This window comes from Chiloscyllium plagiosum, unplaced genomic scaffold (genome assembly GCF_037043375.1).
Source record: "Chiloscyllium plagiosum isolate Xiang-an unplaced genomic scaffold, Cpla_swu_hap1 HiC_scaffold_8, whole genome shotgun sequence".
NCBI classification, from domain to species: Eukaryota; Metazoa; Chordata; class Chondrichthyes; order Orectolobiformes; family Hemiscylliidae; genus Chiloscyllium; species Chiloscyllium plagiosum.
Window position 1 is genome coordinate 96,565,201 of NW_028270146.1, and position 14,201 is coordinate 96,579,401.

Sequence of the window (14,201 nt, forward strand, 5' to 3'; positions counted from 1 at the left end):
ATGTGATGGGGTGGGGGTGGCGGTAGTGTTGATGTGATGGGGTGGGGGTGGTGTTGGGGTTGATGTGATGGGGGTGGGGGTGAGGGGTGGTGTTGGGGTTGATGTGGTGGGTTGGGGTTGGGGTTGATGTGATGGGGTTGATGTGATGGGGTGGGGGTGGCGGTAGTGTTGATGTGATGGGGTGGGGGTGGTGTTGGGGTTGATGTGATGGGGGTGGGGGTGAGGGGTGGTGTTGGGGTTGATGTGGTGGGGTGGGGGTGGGTGTGGGGGTGTTGTTGGGGTTGTTGTGGTGGGGGTGGTGTTGGGGTTGATGTGATGGGGTTGATGTGATGGCGTGGGGGTGGCGGTAATGTTGATGTGATGATGTGGGGGTGGGGGGTGGTGTTGATGTGATGGGGGTGGGGTGGGGTTGGTGTTGGGGTTGATGTGATGGGGGTGGGGGTGGTGTTGGGGTTCTTGTGATTGGGTGCGGGTGGTGTTGAGGTTGATGTGATGGGGTTGGGGGTGAGGGGTGTTGTTGGGGTTGATGTGGTGGGGTGGTAGTGGGTGTGGGGGTGGTGTTGGGGTTGTTGTGGTGGGGGTGGTGGTGGGGGTGGTGTTGGGGTTGATGTGACGGGGGTGTGGGTGGGGTTGATGTGATGGGGTTGGGGTCGTGGTGGTGTTGGGGTTGATGTGATGGGGTGGGGGTGGGGTGGGGTTTGATGTGATGGGTGTGGGGGTGGCGGTAGTGTTGATGGTGATGGGGTTGGGGTTGATGTGATGGGGGTGGGGATGGGATTGATGTGATGGGTGTGGGGGTGGGGTTTGATGTGATGAGGGTGGGGATGGGGTTGATGTGATGGGGTTGATGGTGTGGGGGTTGATGGGGTAGGGGTTGATGTGATGGGGGTGGGGGTTGATGTGATGGGGTGGGGTGGAGGGTGATGTAATGGGGGTAGGGGTGGGGATGGGGTTGTTGTGATAGGGTGGGGGTGATGGGGGTGGGGGTTGATGTGATAGGGGTGGTGGTTGATGGGGGTGGGGGTTGATGTGATGGGGTGGGGGTGGGGGTTGATGTAATGGGGGTGGGGGTGGGGGTGGGGGGTGATGTGATGGGGGTGGGGGTTGATGTGATGGGGGTGGGGCGGGGTGGGGGTTGGGGTTGATGTGATGGTGGTGGTGGTTGATGTGATGCGGGTTGGTGTGGGGGTTGATGTGATGGGCGTGGGGGTGGGGGTGGGGGTTGATGTGATGGGGTTGGGGGTTGGGGTTGATGTGATGGGGGTGGGGGTTGATGTGATGGGGGTGGGGGTTGATGTGATGGGGGTGAGGGCGGGGGTTGATGTGAAGGGGTGAGGGCGGGGGTTGATGTGATGGGGATGGGCGTGGGAATGGGGTTGATGTGATGGGGTGGGGGTGAGGGTGGTGTTGGGATTGATGTGATGGGGTGGGGGTGGGGTTGATGTGATGGGATGGGGTGGTGTTGGGGTTGATGTGATTGGAGTGGGGGTTGATGTGATGGGGGTGTGGGTTGATGTGATGGGGGTGGGGGTTGATGTGATGGGGTGAGGGTTGATGTGATGGGGGTGAGGGTTGATGTGATGGGGGTGGGGATGGGGGTGGGGTTCGGGGTTGATGTGATGGGGGTGAGGGTGGGGGTGGGGGTGGTGATGGGGGTGAGGGTGGGGGTGAGGGTGGGGGTGGTGTTGGGGTTGATGTGATGTGGGTGGGGGTGGGGTTGATGTGATGGGGTGGGGGTGGGGTTGATGTGATGGGGTGGGGTGGGGGGTGGTGTTGATGTGATGGTGTGGGGGTGCGGGTGGTGTTGGGGTTGATGTGATGAGGTGGGGGTGGCGGTAGTGTTGATGTGATGGTGTGTGGGTGGGGGGTGGTGTTGATGTGATGGGGGTGGGGTGGGGTTGGTGTTGGGATTCATGTGATGGGGGTGGGGATGGTGTTGGGGTTGATGTGATGGGAGTGGGGGTGAGGGGTGGTGTTGGGGTTGATGTGGTGGGTTGGGGGTGGGTATGGGGGTGGTGTTGGGGTTGTTGTGGGGGGTGGTGTTGGGGGTTGTGTTGGGGTTGATGTGATGGGGGTGGGGTTGGGGTTGATGTGATGGGGTTGATGTGATGGGGTGGGGGTGGTGGTAGTGTTGATGTGATGGAGTGGGGGTGGGGGGTGGTGTTGATGTGATGGGGGTGGGGTGGGGTTGGTGTTGGGGTTGATGTGATGGGGGTGGTGTTGGGGTTGATGTGATGGGGTGGGGGTGGTGTTGGGGTTGATGTGATGGGGGTGGTGTTGGGGTTGATGTGATGGGGTGGGGGTGGTGTTGGGGTTGATGTGGTGGGGTGGGGGTGGATGTGGGGGTGTTGTTGGGGTTGTTGTGGTGGGGGTGGTGTTGGGGTTGATGTGATGGGGTTGATGTGATGGCGTGGGGGTGGCGGTAATGTTGATGTGATGATGTGGGGGTGGGGGTGGTGTTGATGTGATGGGGGTGGGGTGGGGTTGGGGTTGATGTGATGGGGGTGTGGGTGGTGTTGGGGTTGATGTGATTGGGTGCGGGTGGTGTTGGGGTTGATGTGATGGGGGTGGGGTTGGTGTTGGGGTTGATGTGATGGGGGTGTGGGTGGTGTTGGGGTTGATGTGATTGGGTGCGGGTGGTGTTGGGGTTGATGTGATGGGGGTGGGGGTGAGGGGTGGTGTTGGGGTTGATGTGGTGGGGTGGTAGTGGGTGTGGGGGTGGTGTTGGGGTTGTTGTGGTGGGGGTGGTGGTGGGGGTGGTGTTGGGGTTGATGTGATGGGGGAGTGGGTGGGGTTGATGTGATGGGGTTGGGGTCGTGGTGGTGTTGGGGTTGATGTGATGGGGTGGGGGTGAGGGTGGTGTTGGGGTTGATGTGATGGGGGTGGGGTGGGGGTGGTGTTGGGGTCGATGTGATGGGTTGGGGGTGGGGGTGGGGGGGTGTTGGGTTTGATGTGATGGGGTGGGGGTGGGGGTGGGGGTAGTGTTGGGGTTGATGTGATGGGGGTGAGGGTGGGGGTGGTGTTGGGGTTGATGTGATGGGGTGGGGATGGGGGTGGGGATGGGGGTGGTGTTGGGGTTGATTTGATGGGGTGGGGATGGGGGTGGTGTTGGTGTTTATGTGATGGTGTGGGGCTGGGGTGTGGTGTTGATGTGATGGTGTGGGGGTGAAGGTGTTGATGGGGTTGATGTGATGGTGTGCGGGTGGGGGGTGGTGTTGATGTGATGGTGTGGGGGTATGGGTGGTGTTGGGGTTGATGTGATGGGGGTGGGGGTGGTGTTGGGGTTGATGTGATGGGGTGAGGGTGGTGTTGGGGTTGTTGTGATGGGGGTGGGGGTGAGAGGTGGTGTTGGGGTTGATGTGGTGGGGTGGGTGTGGGGCTGGGGATGATGTTGGAGTTGTTGTGGTGGGGGTGGTGGTGGGGGTGGTGTTGGGGTTGATGTAATGGGGGTGGGGGTGGTGTTGGTGATGTGATGGGGGTGGGGCTGGGTTTGATGTGATGGGGTTGATGCGATGGGGTGGGGCTGGTGTTGGTGTTGGGGTTGATGTGATGGGGTGGGGTTGATGGGGTGGGGGTGGTGGTTGATGTGATGGGGGTGGGGCTTGATGTGATGGGGGTGGGGGTGGGGTTCGGGGTTGATGTGATGGGGTGGGGGTGATGTTGGGGTTGATGTGATGGGGTTGAGGGTAGGGTGGTGTTGGGGTTGATGTGATGGGGTGGGGGAGGGGGTGATGTTGGGGTCGATTTGATGGGGTGGGGGTGGGGGTGGGAGTGGTGTTGGTGTTTATGTGATGGTGTGGGGGTGGGGGATGGTGTTGATGTGATGGTGTGGGGGTGCGGGTGGTGTTGGGGTTGATGTGGTGGATGTGGTGGTGGGGGTGGTGTTGGTGTTTATGTGATGGTGTGGGGGTGGGGGGTGGTGTTGATGTGATGGTGTGGGGGTATGGGTGGTGTTGGGGTTGATGTGATGGGGGTGGGGGTGGCGGTAGTGTTGATGTGATGGTGTGGGGGTGGGGGGTGGTGTTGATGTGATGGGGGTGGGGTGGGGTTGGTGTTGGGGTTGATGTGATGGGGTGGGGGTGGTGTTGGGTTGATGTGATGGGGTGGGGGTGGTGTTGGGGTTGATGTGATGTTGGGGTTGATGTGGTGGGGTGGGGGTGCGGGTGGTGTTGGGGTTGTTGTGGTGGGTGTGGTGGTGGGGGTGGTGTTGGTGTTTATGTGATGGTGTGGTGGTGGGGGTGGTGTTGATGTGATGGTGTGGGGGTATGGGTGGTGTTGGGGTTGATGTGATGGGGTGGGGGTGGCGGTAGTGTTGATGTGATATGTGTAGGGGTGGGGGGTGGTGTTGATGTGATGGGGTTGATGTGATGGGGTGGGGGTGATGGTATTGTTGGGCTTGATGTAAGGGGGTGGGGGTGGTGTTGGGGTTGATGTGATGGGGGCAGGGGTGGGGTTGATGGGGTGGGGGTGGGGTTGATATGATGGTGTGGGGGTGGTGTTGGGGTTGATGTGATGGGGTTGGGGGTGGGGGTGGTGTTGGGGTTGATGTGATGAGGGTGAGGGTGGCGTTGATGTGATGGGTGGGGGTGGGGGTGGTTTTCGGGTTGATGTGATGGGTTGAGGGTGGTGTTGATGTGATGTGATGGGGGTGGGGGTTGATGTGATGGGGGTGGGGGTTGATGTGATGGGGTGGGGGGGTGGGTTGATGTGATGGGGGTAGAGGTTGATGTGATGGGGGTAGGGGTGCGGGTTGATGTGATGGGGGTGGGGCTTGATATGATGGGCGTGGGTTTGGGTGTTGATGTGATGGGGGTGGGGGTTGATGTGATGGGGGTGGGGATTGATTTGATGGGATGGGTTGGAGGTTGATGTGATGGGGTGGGGGTGGGGGTTGGGGTTGATGTGATGGGGTGGGGGTTGGGGTTGATGTGATGGGGTGGGGGTGGTGGTGGGGGTGGGGGTTGATGTGATGGAGATGGGGGTGTGGTTGGGGTTGATGTGATGGGGTGGGGGTGGGGGTGGTGTTGGGGTTGATGTGATGGAGGTGGAAGTGGGGGTTGATGTGATGGGGGTGGTGATGGGGTTGATGTGATGGAGCTGGGGGTGAGGGTGGGGTTTGATGTGGGGGTGGGGTTGATGTGATGGAGGTAGGGGTGGGGATGGGGTTGATGTGGTGGGGTGGTGTCGGGGTTGATGTGATGGGGGTGGGGGTTAATGCAATGGGGTGGGGGTGGGGGTTGATGTGACGGGGTGGGGGTTGTTGTGATGGGGGTGGGTGTTGATGTGATAGGGTGGGGGTGGGGTAAGGGTTGATGTGATGGGGATGGGGGTTGGGTTTGATGTGAGGGGGGTGGGGGTTGATGTGATGGGGGTGGGGTGGGGGTTGATGTGATGGGGTGGGGGTGGGGATGGGGTGGGGGGTTGATGTGATGGGGTGGGGGTTGATCGGGTGGGGGTTGATGGGGTGGGGTGGGGGTTGATGTGATGGGGGTGGGGGTTGATGTGATGGGGTGATGTGGGGGGTGATGTAATGGGGGTGGGGGTGGGGATGGGGTTGTTGTGATGGGGTGGGGGTGGGGGTTGATGTGATGGGGTGGGGGGTGATGGGGGTGGGGGTTGATGTGATGGGGTGGGGGTTGATGTGATGGGGGTGGGGGTGGGGGTTGGGGTTGATGTGATGGGGGTGGGGGTTGATGTGATGGGGGTGGGGGTGGGGGTTGATGTGATGGGGTGGGGGTGGGGGTTGATGTGATGGGGGTTGATGTGATGGGCTGGGGGTTGATGGGGTGGGGGTTGATGGGGTGGGGTGGGGGTGGGGGTTGATGGGATGGGGGTGGGGGTTGATGTGATGGGGTGATGTGGGGGGTGATGTAATGGGGGTGGGGGTGGGGATGGGGTTGTTGTGATGGGGTGGGGGTGGGTGTTGACGTGATGGGGTGGGGGGTGATGGGGGTGGGGGTTGATGTGATGGGGTGGGGGTTGATGGGGGTGGGGGTTGACGTGATGGGGTGGGAGTTGATGTAGTGGGGGTGGGGGGTGATGTGATGGGGGTGGGGGTTGGGATTGATGTGATGGGGTGGGAATGGGCGTGGGGGTTGATGTGATGGGTGGGGGTGGGGGTTGATGCGATGGGATGGGGGATGGGGGTTGATGTGATGGGGGTGGGGGTGGTATGGGGGTTGATGTGATGGGGTGGGTGTGGGGGTTGATGCGATGGGATGGGGGTGGGGGTTGATATGATGGGGTGGGTGTGGGGTGGGGGTTGATGTGATGGGGGTGGGGGTTGGGGTTGATGTGATGGTGGGGGTTGATGTGATGGGGGTGGGGGTGGGGTGGGGGTTGATGTGATGGGTGTGGGGGTGTGGGTTGATGTGAGGGGGGTGGGGGTGGGGGTTGATGTGATGGGGTTGGGGGTTGGGGTTGATGTGATGGGGGTGGGGATGGGGTTGATGTGATAGGGGTGGGGGTGGGAGTTGATGTGATGGGGTGGGGGTTGATGTGATGGGGTGGGGGTGGGGGTTGATGGGGTGGGGGTTGATGTAATGGGGGTGGGGGTGGGGATGGGATTGTTGTGATGGGGTGGGGGTGATGGGGGTGGGGGTTGATGTGATGGGGGTGGGGGTTAATGGGGTGGGGGTTGGGATTGATGTGATGGGGTGGAAATGGGCGTGGGGGTTGATGTGATGGGTGGGGGTGGGGGTGGGGGTTGATGCGATGGGATGGGGGTGGGGGTTGATGTGATGGGGATGGGGGTGGTATGGGGGTTGATGTGATGGGGTGGGTGTGGGGGTTGATGCGATGGGATGGGGGTGGGGGTTGATGTGATGGGGTTTGTGTGGGGTGGGGGTTGATGTGATTGATGTGATGGGGGTGGGGGTTGGGGTTGATGTGATGGAGTGGGGGTTGATGTGATGGGGGTGGGGGTGGGGTGGGGGTTGATGTGATGGGTGTGGGGGTGGGGGTTGATGTGAGGGGGGTGGGGGTGGGAGTTGATGTGATGGGGTGGGGGTTGATGTGATGGGGTGGGGGTTGATGGGGTGGGGGTTGATGGGGTGGGGGTTGATGTAATGGGGGTGGGGGTGGGGGTGGGATTGTTGTGATGGGGTGGGGGTGATGGGGGTGGGGGTTGATGTGATGGGGGTGGTGGTTGATGGGGGTGGGGATTGATGTGATGGGGTGGGGGTTGATGTGATGGGGGTGGGGGTTGATGTAATGGGGGTGGGGGTGGGGGTGGGGGGGTGATGTGATAGGCGTGGGAATTGATGTGATGGGGGTGGGGGCGGGATGGGGGTTGGGGTTGATGTGATGGGGGTGGGGGTTGATGTGATGGGGGTGTGGATGGGGGTTGATGTGATGGGGGTTGGTGTGGGGGTTGATGTGATGGGGGTGGGGGTTGGAGTTGAAGGGGGTGGTGGTTGATGTGATGGGTGTGGGGATGGGGGTTGATGTGATGGGGTGGGGTGGGGGTTGATTTGATGGGGGTGAGGGCGGGGGTTGATGTGTGAGGATGGGGTTGATGTGATGGGGTGGGGGTTGGGGTTGATGTGATGGGGTGGGGGTGGTGGTGGGGGTGGGGGTTGATGTGATGGAGATGGGGGTGTGGTTGGGGTTGATGTGATGGGGTGGGGGTGGGGGTGGTGTTGGGGTTGATGTGATGGAGGTGGAAGTGGGGGTTGATGTGATGGGGGTGGTGATGGGGTTGATGTGATGGAGCTGGGGGTGAGGGTGGGGTTTGATGTGGGGGTGGGGATGGGGTTGATGTGATGGAGCTGGGGGTGAGGGTGGGGTTTGATGTGGGGGTGGGGATGGGGTTGATGTGATGGAGGTAGGGGTGGGGATGGGGTTGATGTGGTGGGGTGGTGTTGGGGTTGATGTGATGGGGGTGGGGGTTAATGCGATGGGGTGGGGGTGGGGGTTGATGTGACGGGGTGGGGGTTGTTGTGATGGGGGTGGGTGTTGATGTGATAGGGTGGGGGTGGGGTAAGGGTTGATGTGATGGGGATGGGGGTTGGGTTTGATGTGAGGGGGGTGGGGGTTGATGTGATGGGGGTGGGGTGGGGGTTGATGTGATGGGGTGGGGGTGGGGATGGGGTGGGGGGTTGATGTGATGGGGTGGGGGTTGATGTGATGGGGTGGGGGTTGATCGGGTGGGGGTTGATGGGGTGGGGTGGGGGTTGATGTGATGGGGGTGGGGTTTGATGTGATGGGGTGATGTGGGGGGTGATGTAATGGGGGTGGGGGTGGGGATGGGGTTGTTGTGATGGGGTGGGGGTGGGGGTTGATGTGATGGGGTGGGGGGTGATGGGGGTGGGGGTTGATGTGATGGGGTGGGGGTTGATGTGATGGGGGTGGGGGTGGGGGTTGGGGTTGATGTGATGGGGGTGGGGGTTGATGTGATGGGGGTGGGGGTTGATGTGATGGGGTGGGGGTGGGGGTTGATGTGATGGGGGTTGATGTGATGGGCTGGGGGTTGATGGGGTGGGGGTTGATGGGGTGGGGTGGGGGTGGGGGTTGATGGGATGGGGGTGGGGGTTGATGTGATGGGGTGATGTGGGGGGTGATGTAATGGGGGTGGGGGTGGGGGTGGGGATGGGGTTGTTGTGATGGGGTGGGGGTGGGTGTTGACGTGATGGGGTGGGGGGTGATGGGGGTGGGGGTTGATGTGATGGGGTGGGGGTTGATGGGGGTGGGGGTTGACGTGATGGGGTGGGAGTTGATGTAGTGGGGGTGGGGGGTGATGTGATGGGGGTGGGGGTTGGGATTGATGTGATGGGGTGGGAATGGGCGTGGGGGTTGATGTGATGGGTGGGGGTGGGGGTTGATGCGATGGGATGGGGGATGGGGGTTGATGTGATGGGGGTGGGGGTGGTATGGGGGTTGATGTGATGGGGTGGGTGTGGGGGTTGATGCGATGGGATGGGGGTGGGGGTTGATATGATGGGGTGGGTGTGGGGTGGGGGTTGATGTGATGGGGGTGGGGGTTGGGGTTGATGTGATGGTGGGGGTTGATGTGATGGGGGTGGGGGTGGGGTGGGGGTTGATGTGATGGGTGTGGGGGTGTGGGTTGATGTGAGGGGGGTGGGGGTGGGGGTTGATGTGATGGGGTTGGGGGTTGGGGTTGATGTGATGGGGGTGGGGATGGGGTTGATGTGATGGGGGTGGGGGTGGGAGTTGATGTGATGGGGTGGGGGTTGATGTGATGGGGTGGGGGTGGGGGTTGATGGGGTGGGGGTTGATGTAATGGGGGTGGGGGTGGGGATGGGATTGTTGTGATGGGGTGGGGGTGATGGGGGTGGGGGTTGATGTGATGGGGGTGGTGGTTGATGGGGTGGGGGTTGGGATTGATGTGATGGGGTGGAAATGGGCGTGGGGGTTGATGTGATGGGTGGGGGTGGGGGTGGGGGTTGATGCGATGGGATGGGGTGGGGGTTGATGTGATGGGGGTGGGGGTGGTATGGGGGTTGATGTGATGGGGTGGGTGTGGGGGTTGATGCGATGGGATGGGGGTTGATGTGATGGGGTTTGCGTGGGGTGGGGGTTGATGTGATGGGGGTGGGGGTTGGGGTTGATGTGATGGAGTGGGGGTTGATGTGATGGGGGTGGGGGTGGGGTGGGGGTTGATGTGATGGGTGTGGGGGTGGGGGTTGATGTGAGGGGGGTGGGGGTGGGGGTTGATGTGATGGGGTTGGGGGTTGGGGTTGATGTGATGGGGGTGGGGATGGGGTTGATGTGATGGGGGTGGGGGTGGGAGTTGATGTGATGGGGTGGGGGTTGATGTGATGGGGTGGGGGTTGATGGGGTGGGGGTTGATGGGGTGGGGGTTGATGTAATGGGGGTGGGGGTGGGGATGGGATTGTTGTGATGGGGTGGGGGTGATGGGGGTGGGGGTTGATGTGATGGGGGTGGTGGTTGATGGGGGTGGGGATTGATGTGATGGGGTGGGGGTTGATGTGATGGGGGTGGGGGTTGATGTAATGGGGGTGGGGGTGGGGGGTGATGTGATAGGCGTGGGAATTGATGTGATGGGGGTGGGGGCGGGATGGGGGTTGGGGTTGATGTGATGGGGGTGGGGGTTGATGTGATGGGGGTGTGGATGGGGGTTGATGTGATGGGGGTTGGTGTGGGGGTTGATGTGATGGGGGTGGGGGTTGGAGTTGAAGGGGGTGGTGGTTGATGTGATGGGTGTGGGGATGGGGGTTGATATGATGGGGGTGGGGGTTGATGTGATGGGGTGGGGTGGGGGTTGATTTGATGGGGGTGAGGGCGGGGGTTGATGTGATGAGGATGGGGTTGATGTGATGGGGTGGGGGTGGGGGTTGATGTGATGGGGTGGGGGTGGGGGTTGATGTGATGGGGGTGGGGTGGGGGTTGGGGTTGATGTGATGGGGGTGGGGGTTGATGTGATGGGGGTGAGGTGGGGGTTGATGTGATGGGGGTTGGTGTGGGGGTTGATGTGATGGGGTTGGGGGTTGGGGTTGATGTGATGGGGGTGGTGGTTGATGTGATGGGGGTGGGGATGGGGGTTGATGTGATGGGGGTGGGGGTTGATGTGATGGGGGTGGGCATGGGGTTGGGGATGATGTGATGGGGTGGGGGTGGGGATGGGGTTGATGTGATGGGGTGGGGGTGGTGGTTGATGTGATGGGGTGGGGGTTGATGTGATGGGGGTGGATGTGATGGGATGGGGGTTGGGGTTGATGTGATGGGGGTGGGGGTTGATGTGATGGGGGTGGGGGCTGATGTGATGGGGGTGGGGTGGGGGTTGGGGTTGTGATGGGGGTGATGTGATGGGGGTGGGGGTGGGGGTGATGGGGTGGGGGTTGATGTGATGGGGGTGGAGGTTGATGTGATGGGGGTGGGGGTGGGGGTTGATGTGATGGGGGGGTTGATGTGGTGGGGGCGGTTGATGTGATGGGGTGGGGGTTGAAGTGATGGGGTGGGGGTGGGGGTTGATGTGATGGGGGGGTTGATGTGGTGGGGGGGGTTGATGTGATGGGGGTTTGATGTGATGGGGATGGGGGTTGATGTGATGGGGGGGTTGATGTGGTGGGGGTGGGGGTTGATGTGATGGGGGGTGGGGGTGGGGGTTGATGTGATGGGGGTGGGGTGGGGGTTGATGTGATGGGGGGGTTGATGTGGTGGGGGGGGTTGATGTGATGGGGGGGTGATGTGATGGGGGTGGGCGGTTGATGTGATGGGGGTGGGGGGTTGATGTGATGGGAGTGGGGTGTTGATGTGATGGGGTGGGGGTTGATGTGATGGGGGTGGGGGTTGATGTGATGGGGGAGTGGGGGTGGGGGTTGATGTGATGGGGGTGGGGTGGGGGTTGATGTGATGGGGGGGTTGATGTGGTGGGGGTGGGGGTTGATGTGATGGGGGTGGGGGTTGATGTGATGGGGGTGGGGGTTGATGTGATGGGGGTGGGGGGTTGATATGATGGGGTGAGGGGTTGATATGATGGGGGTGGGGGTTGATATGATGGGGGTGGGGGGTTGATGTGATGGGGGTGGGGGTTGATGTGATGGGGGTGGGGGGTTGATGTGATGGGGGTGGGGGGTTGATGTGATGGGGGTGGGGGTTGATGTGATGGGGGTGGGGGTTGATGTGATGGGGGTGGGGGTTGATGTGATGGTGGGGTGGGGGTTGATGTGATGGTGGGGTGGGGGTTGATGTGATGGTGGGGTGGGGGTTGATGTGATGGGGGTGGGAGTGGGGGTTGATGTGATGGGGGTGGGGTGTTGATGTGATGGGGGTGGGGGGTTGATGTGATGGGGGTGGGGGGTTGATGTGATGGGGGTTGATGTGATGTGGGTGGGGGGTTGATGTGATGGGGGTGGGGGCGGGGGTGGGGGTTGATGTGATGGGGGTGGGAGTGGGGGGTTGATGTGATGGGGGTGGGGTGTTGATGTGATGGGGGTGGGGGGTTGATGTGATGGGGGTGGGGGGTTGATGTGATGGGGGTTGATGTGATGTGGGTGGGGGGTTGATGTGATGGGGGTGGGGGCGGGGGTGGGGGTTGATGTGATGGGGGGGTTGGGGTTGATGTGATGGGGGTGGGGGTTGATGTGATGGGGGTGGGAGTGGGGGTTGATGTGATGGGGGTGGGGGGTTGATGTGATGGGGTGGGGGTTGGGGTTGATGTGATGGGGGGGGGTGGGAGTGGGGGTTGATGTGATGGGGGGGTGGGGGTTGATGTGATGGGGGTGGGGGTTGATGTGATGGGTGGGGGTGGGGGTTGATGTGATGGGGGTGGGGGGTTGATGTGATGGGGGTGGGGGGTGATGTGATGGGGGTGGGGGTTGATGTGCTGGGGTGGGGGTTGATGTGATGGGGGTGGGGGGTTGATGTGATGGGGGTGGGGGGTGATGTGATGGGGGCGTGGGGGGTTGATGTGATGGGGGTGGGGGGTTGATGTGATAGGGGTGGGGGTGGGGGGTGATGTGATGGGGGTGGGGGGTTGATGTGATGGGGGTGGGGGTTGATGTGATGGGGGTGGGGGCTTGATGTGATGGGGGTGGGGGTGGGGGGGTGATGTGATGGGGTGGTGGGGGTTGATGTGATGGGGGTGGGGGGTTGATGTGATGGGGGGGTGGATGGGGGTTGATGTGATGGGGGTGGGGGTGGGGGGTTGATGTGATGGGGGGTGGGGGGTTGATGTGATGGGGGGGGTGGGGGGTTGATGTGATGGGGGTGGGGGTGGGGGGTTGATGTGATGGGGGGGTGGGGGTTTGATGTGCTGGGGGTGGGGGTGGGGGGTTGATGTGATGGGGGGGTGGGTGGTTGATGTGATGGGGGTGGGGGGTTGATGTGATGGGGGTGGGGGTGGGGGTGATGTGATGGAGATGGGGGTGTGGTTGGGGTTGATGTGATGGGGTGGGGGTGGGGTGGTGTTGGGGTTGATGTGATGGAGGTGGAAGTTGGGGGTTGATGTGATGGGGGTGGTGATGGGGTTGATGTGATGGAGCTGGGGGTGAGGGTGGGGTTTGATGTGGGGGTGGGGATGGGGTTGATGTGATGGAGGTAGGGGTGGGGATGGGGTTGATGTGGTGGGGTGGTGTTGGGGTTGATGTGATGGGGGTGGGGGTTAATGCGATGGGGTGGGGGTGGGGTTGATGTGACGGGGTGGGGGTTGATGTGATGGGAGTGGGGGGTGATGTGATGGGGGGTGGGGGGTTGATGTGATGGGGGGGGGTTGATGTGATGGGGGTGGGGGTTGATGTGATGGGGGTGGGGGTGGGGTGGGGTGGGGGGTTGATGTGATGGGGTGGGGGTTGATGTGATGGGGTGGGGGTTGATCGGGTGGGGGTTGATGGGGTGGGGGTGGGGGTTGATGTGATGGGGGTGGGGGGTTGATGTGATGGGGTGATGTGGGGGGTGATGTAATGGGGGTGGGGGTGGGGATGGGGTTGTTGTGATGGGGTGGGGGTGGGGGTTGATGTGATGGGGTGGGGGGTGATGGGGGTGGGGGTTGATGTGATGGGGTGGGGGTTGATGTGATGGGGGTGGGGGTGGGGGTTGGGGTTGATGTGATGGGGGTGGGGGTTGATGTGATGGGGGTGGGGGTGGGGGTTGATGTGATGGGGTGGGGGTGGGGGTTGATGTGATGGGGGTTGATGTGATGGGCTGGGGGTTGATGGGGTGGGGTTGATGGGGTGGGGTGGGGGTGGGGGTTGATGGGATGGGGGTGGGGGTTGATGTGATGGGGTGATGTGGGGGGTGATGTAATGGGGGTGGGGGTGGGGGTGGGGATGGGGTTGTTGTGATGGGGTGGGGGTGGGTGTTGACGTGATGGGGTGGGGGGTGATGGGGGTGGGGGTTGATGTGATGGGGTGGGGGTTGATGGGGGTGGGGGTTTGACGTGATGGGGTGGGAGTTGATGTAGTGGGGGTGGGGGGGTGATGTGATGGGGGTGGGGGTTGGAATTGATGTGATGGGTGTGGAATGGGCGTGGGGGTTGATGTGATGGGTGGGGGTGGGGTTGATGCGATGGGATGGGTGGATGGGGGTTGATGTGATGGGGGTGGGGGTGGTATGGGGGTTGATTTGATGGGTGGGTGTGGGGGTTGATGCGATGGGATGGGGGTGGGGGTTGATATGATGGGGTGGGTGTTGGGGTGGGGGTTGATGTGATGGGGTGGGGGTTGGGTGATGTGATGGTGGGGGTTGATGTGATGGGGGTGGGGGTGGGTGGGGTTGATGTG

At 62.1% G+C, this 14,201-nt stretch overlaps 1 protein-coding gene across 5 annotated transcripts in view; it reads right to left on the bottom strand.

The window, feature by feature from the left end:
• The window catches only part of LOC122554015 (metastasis-associated protein MTA1-like), a 171,821-nt gene that overhangs the window by 156,773 nt on the left and 847 nt on the right, over positions 1-14,201 (bottom strand). The window lies entirely within an intron of this gene.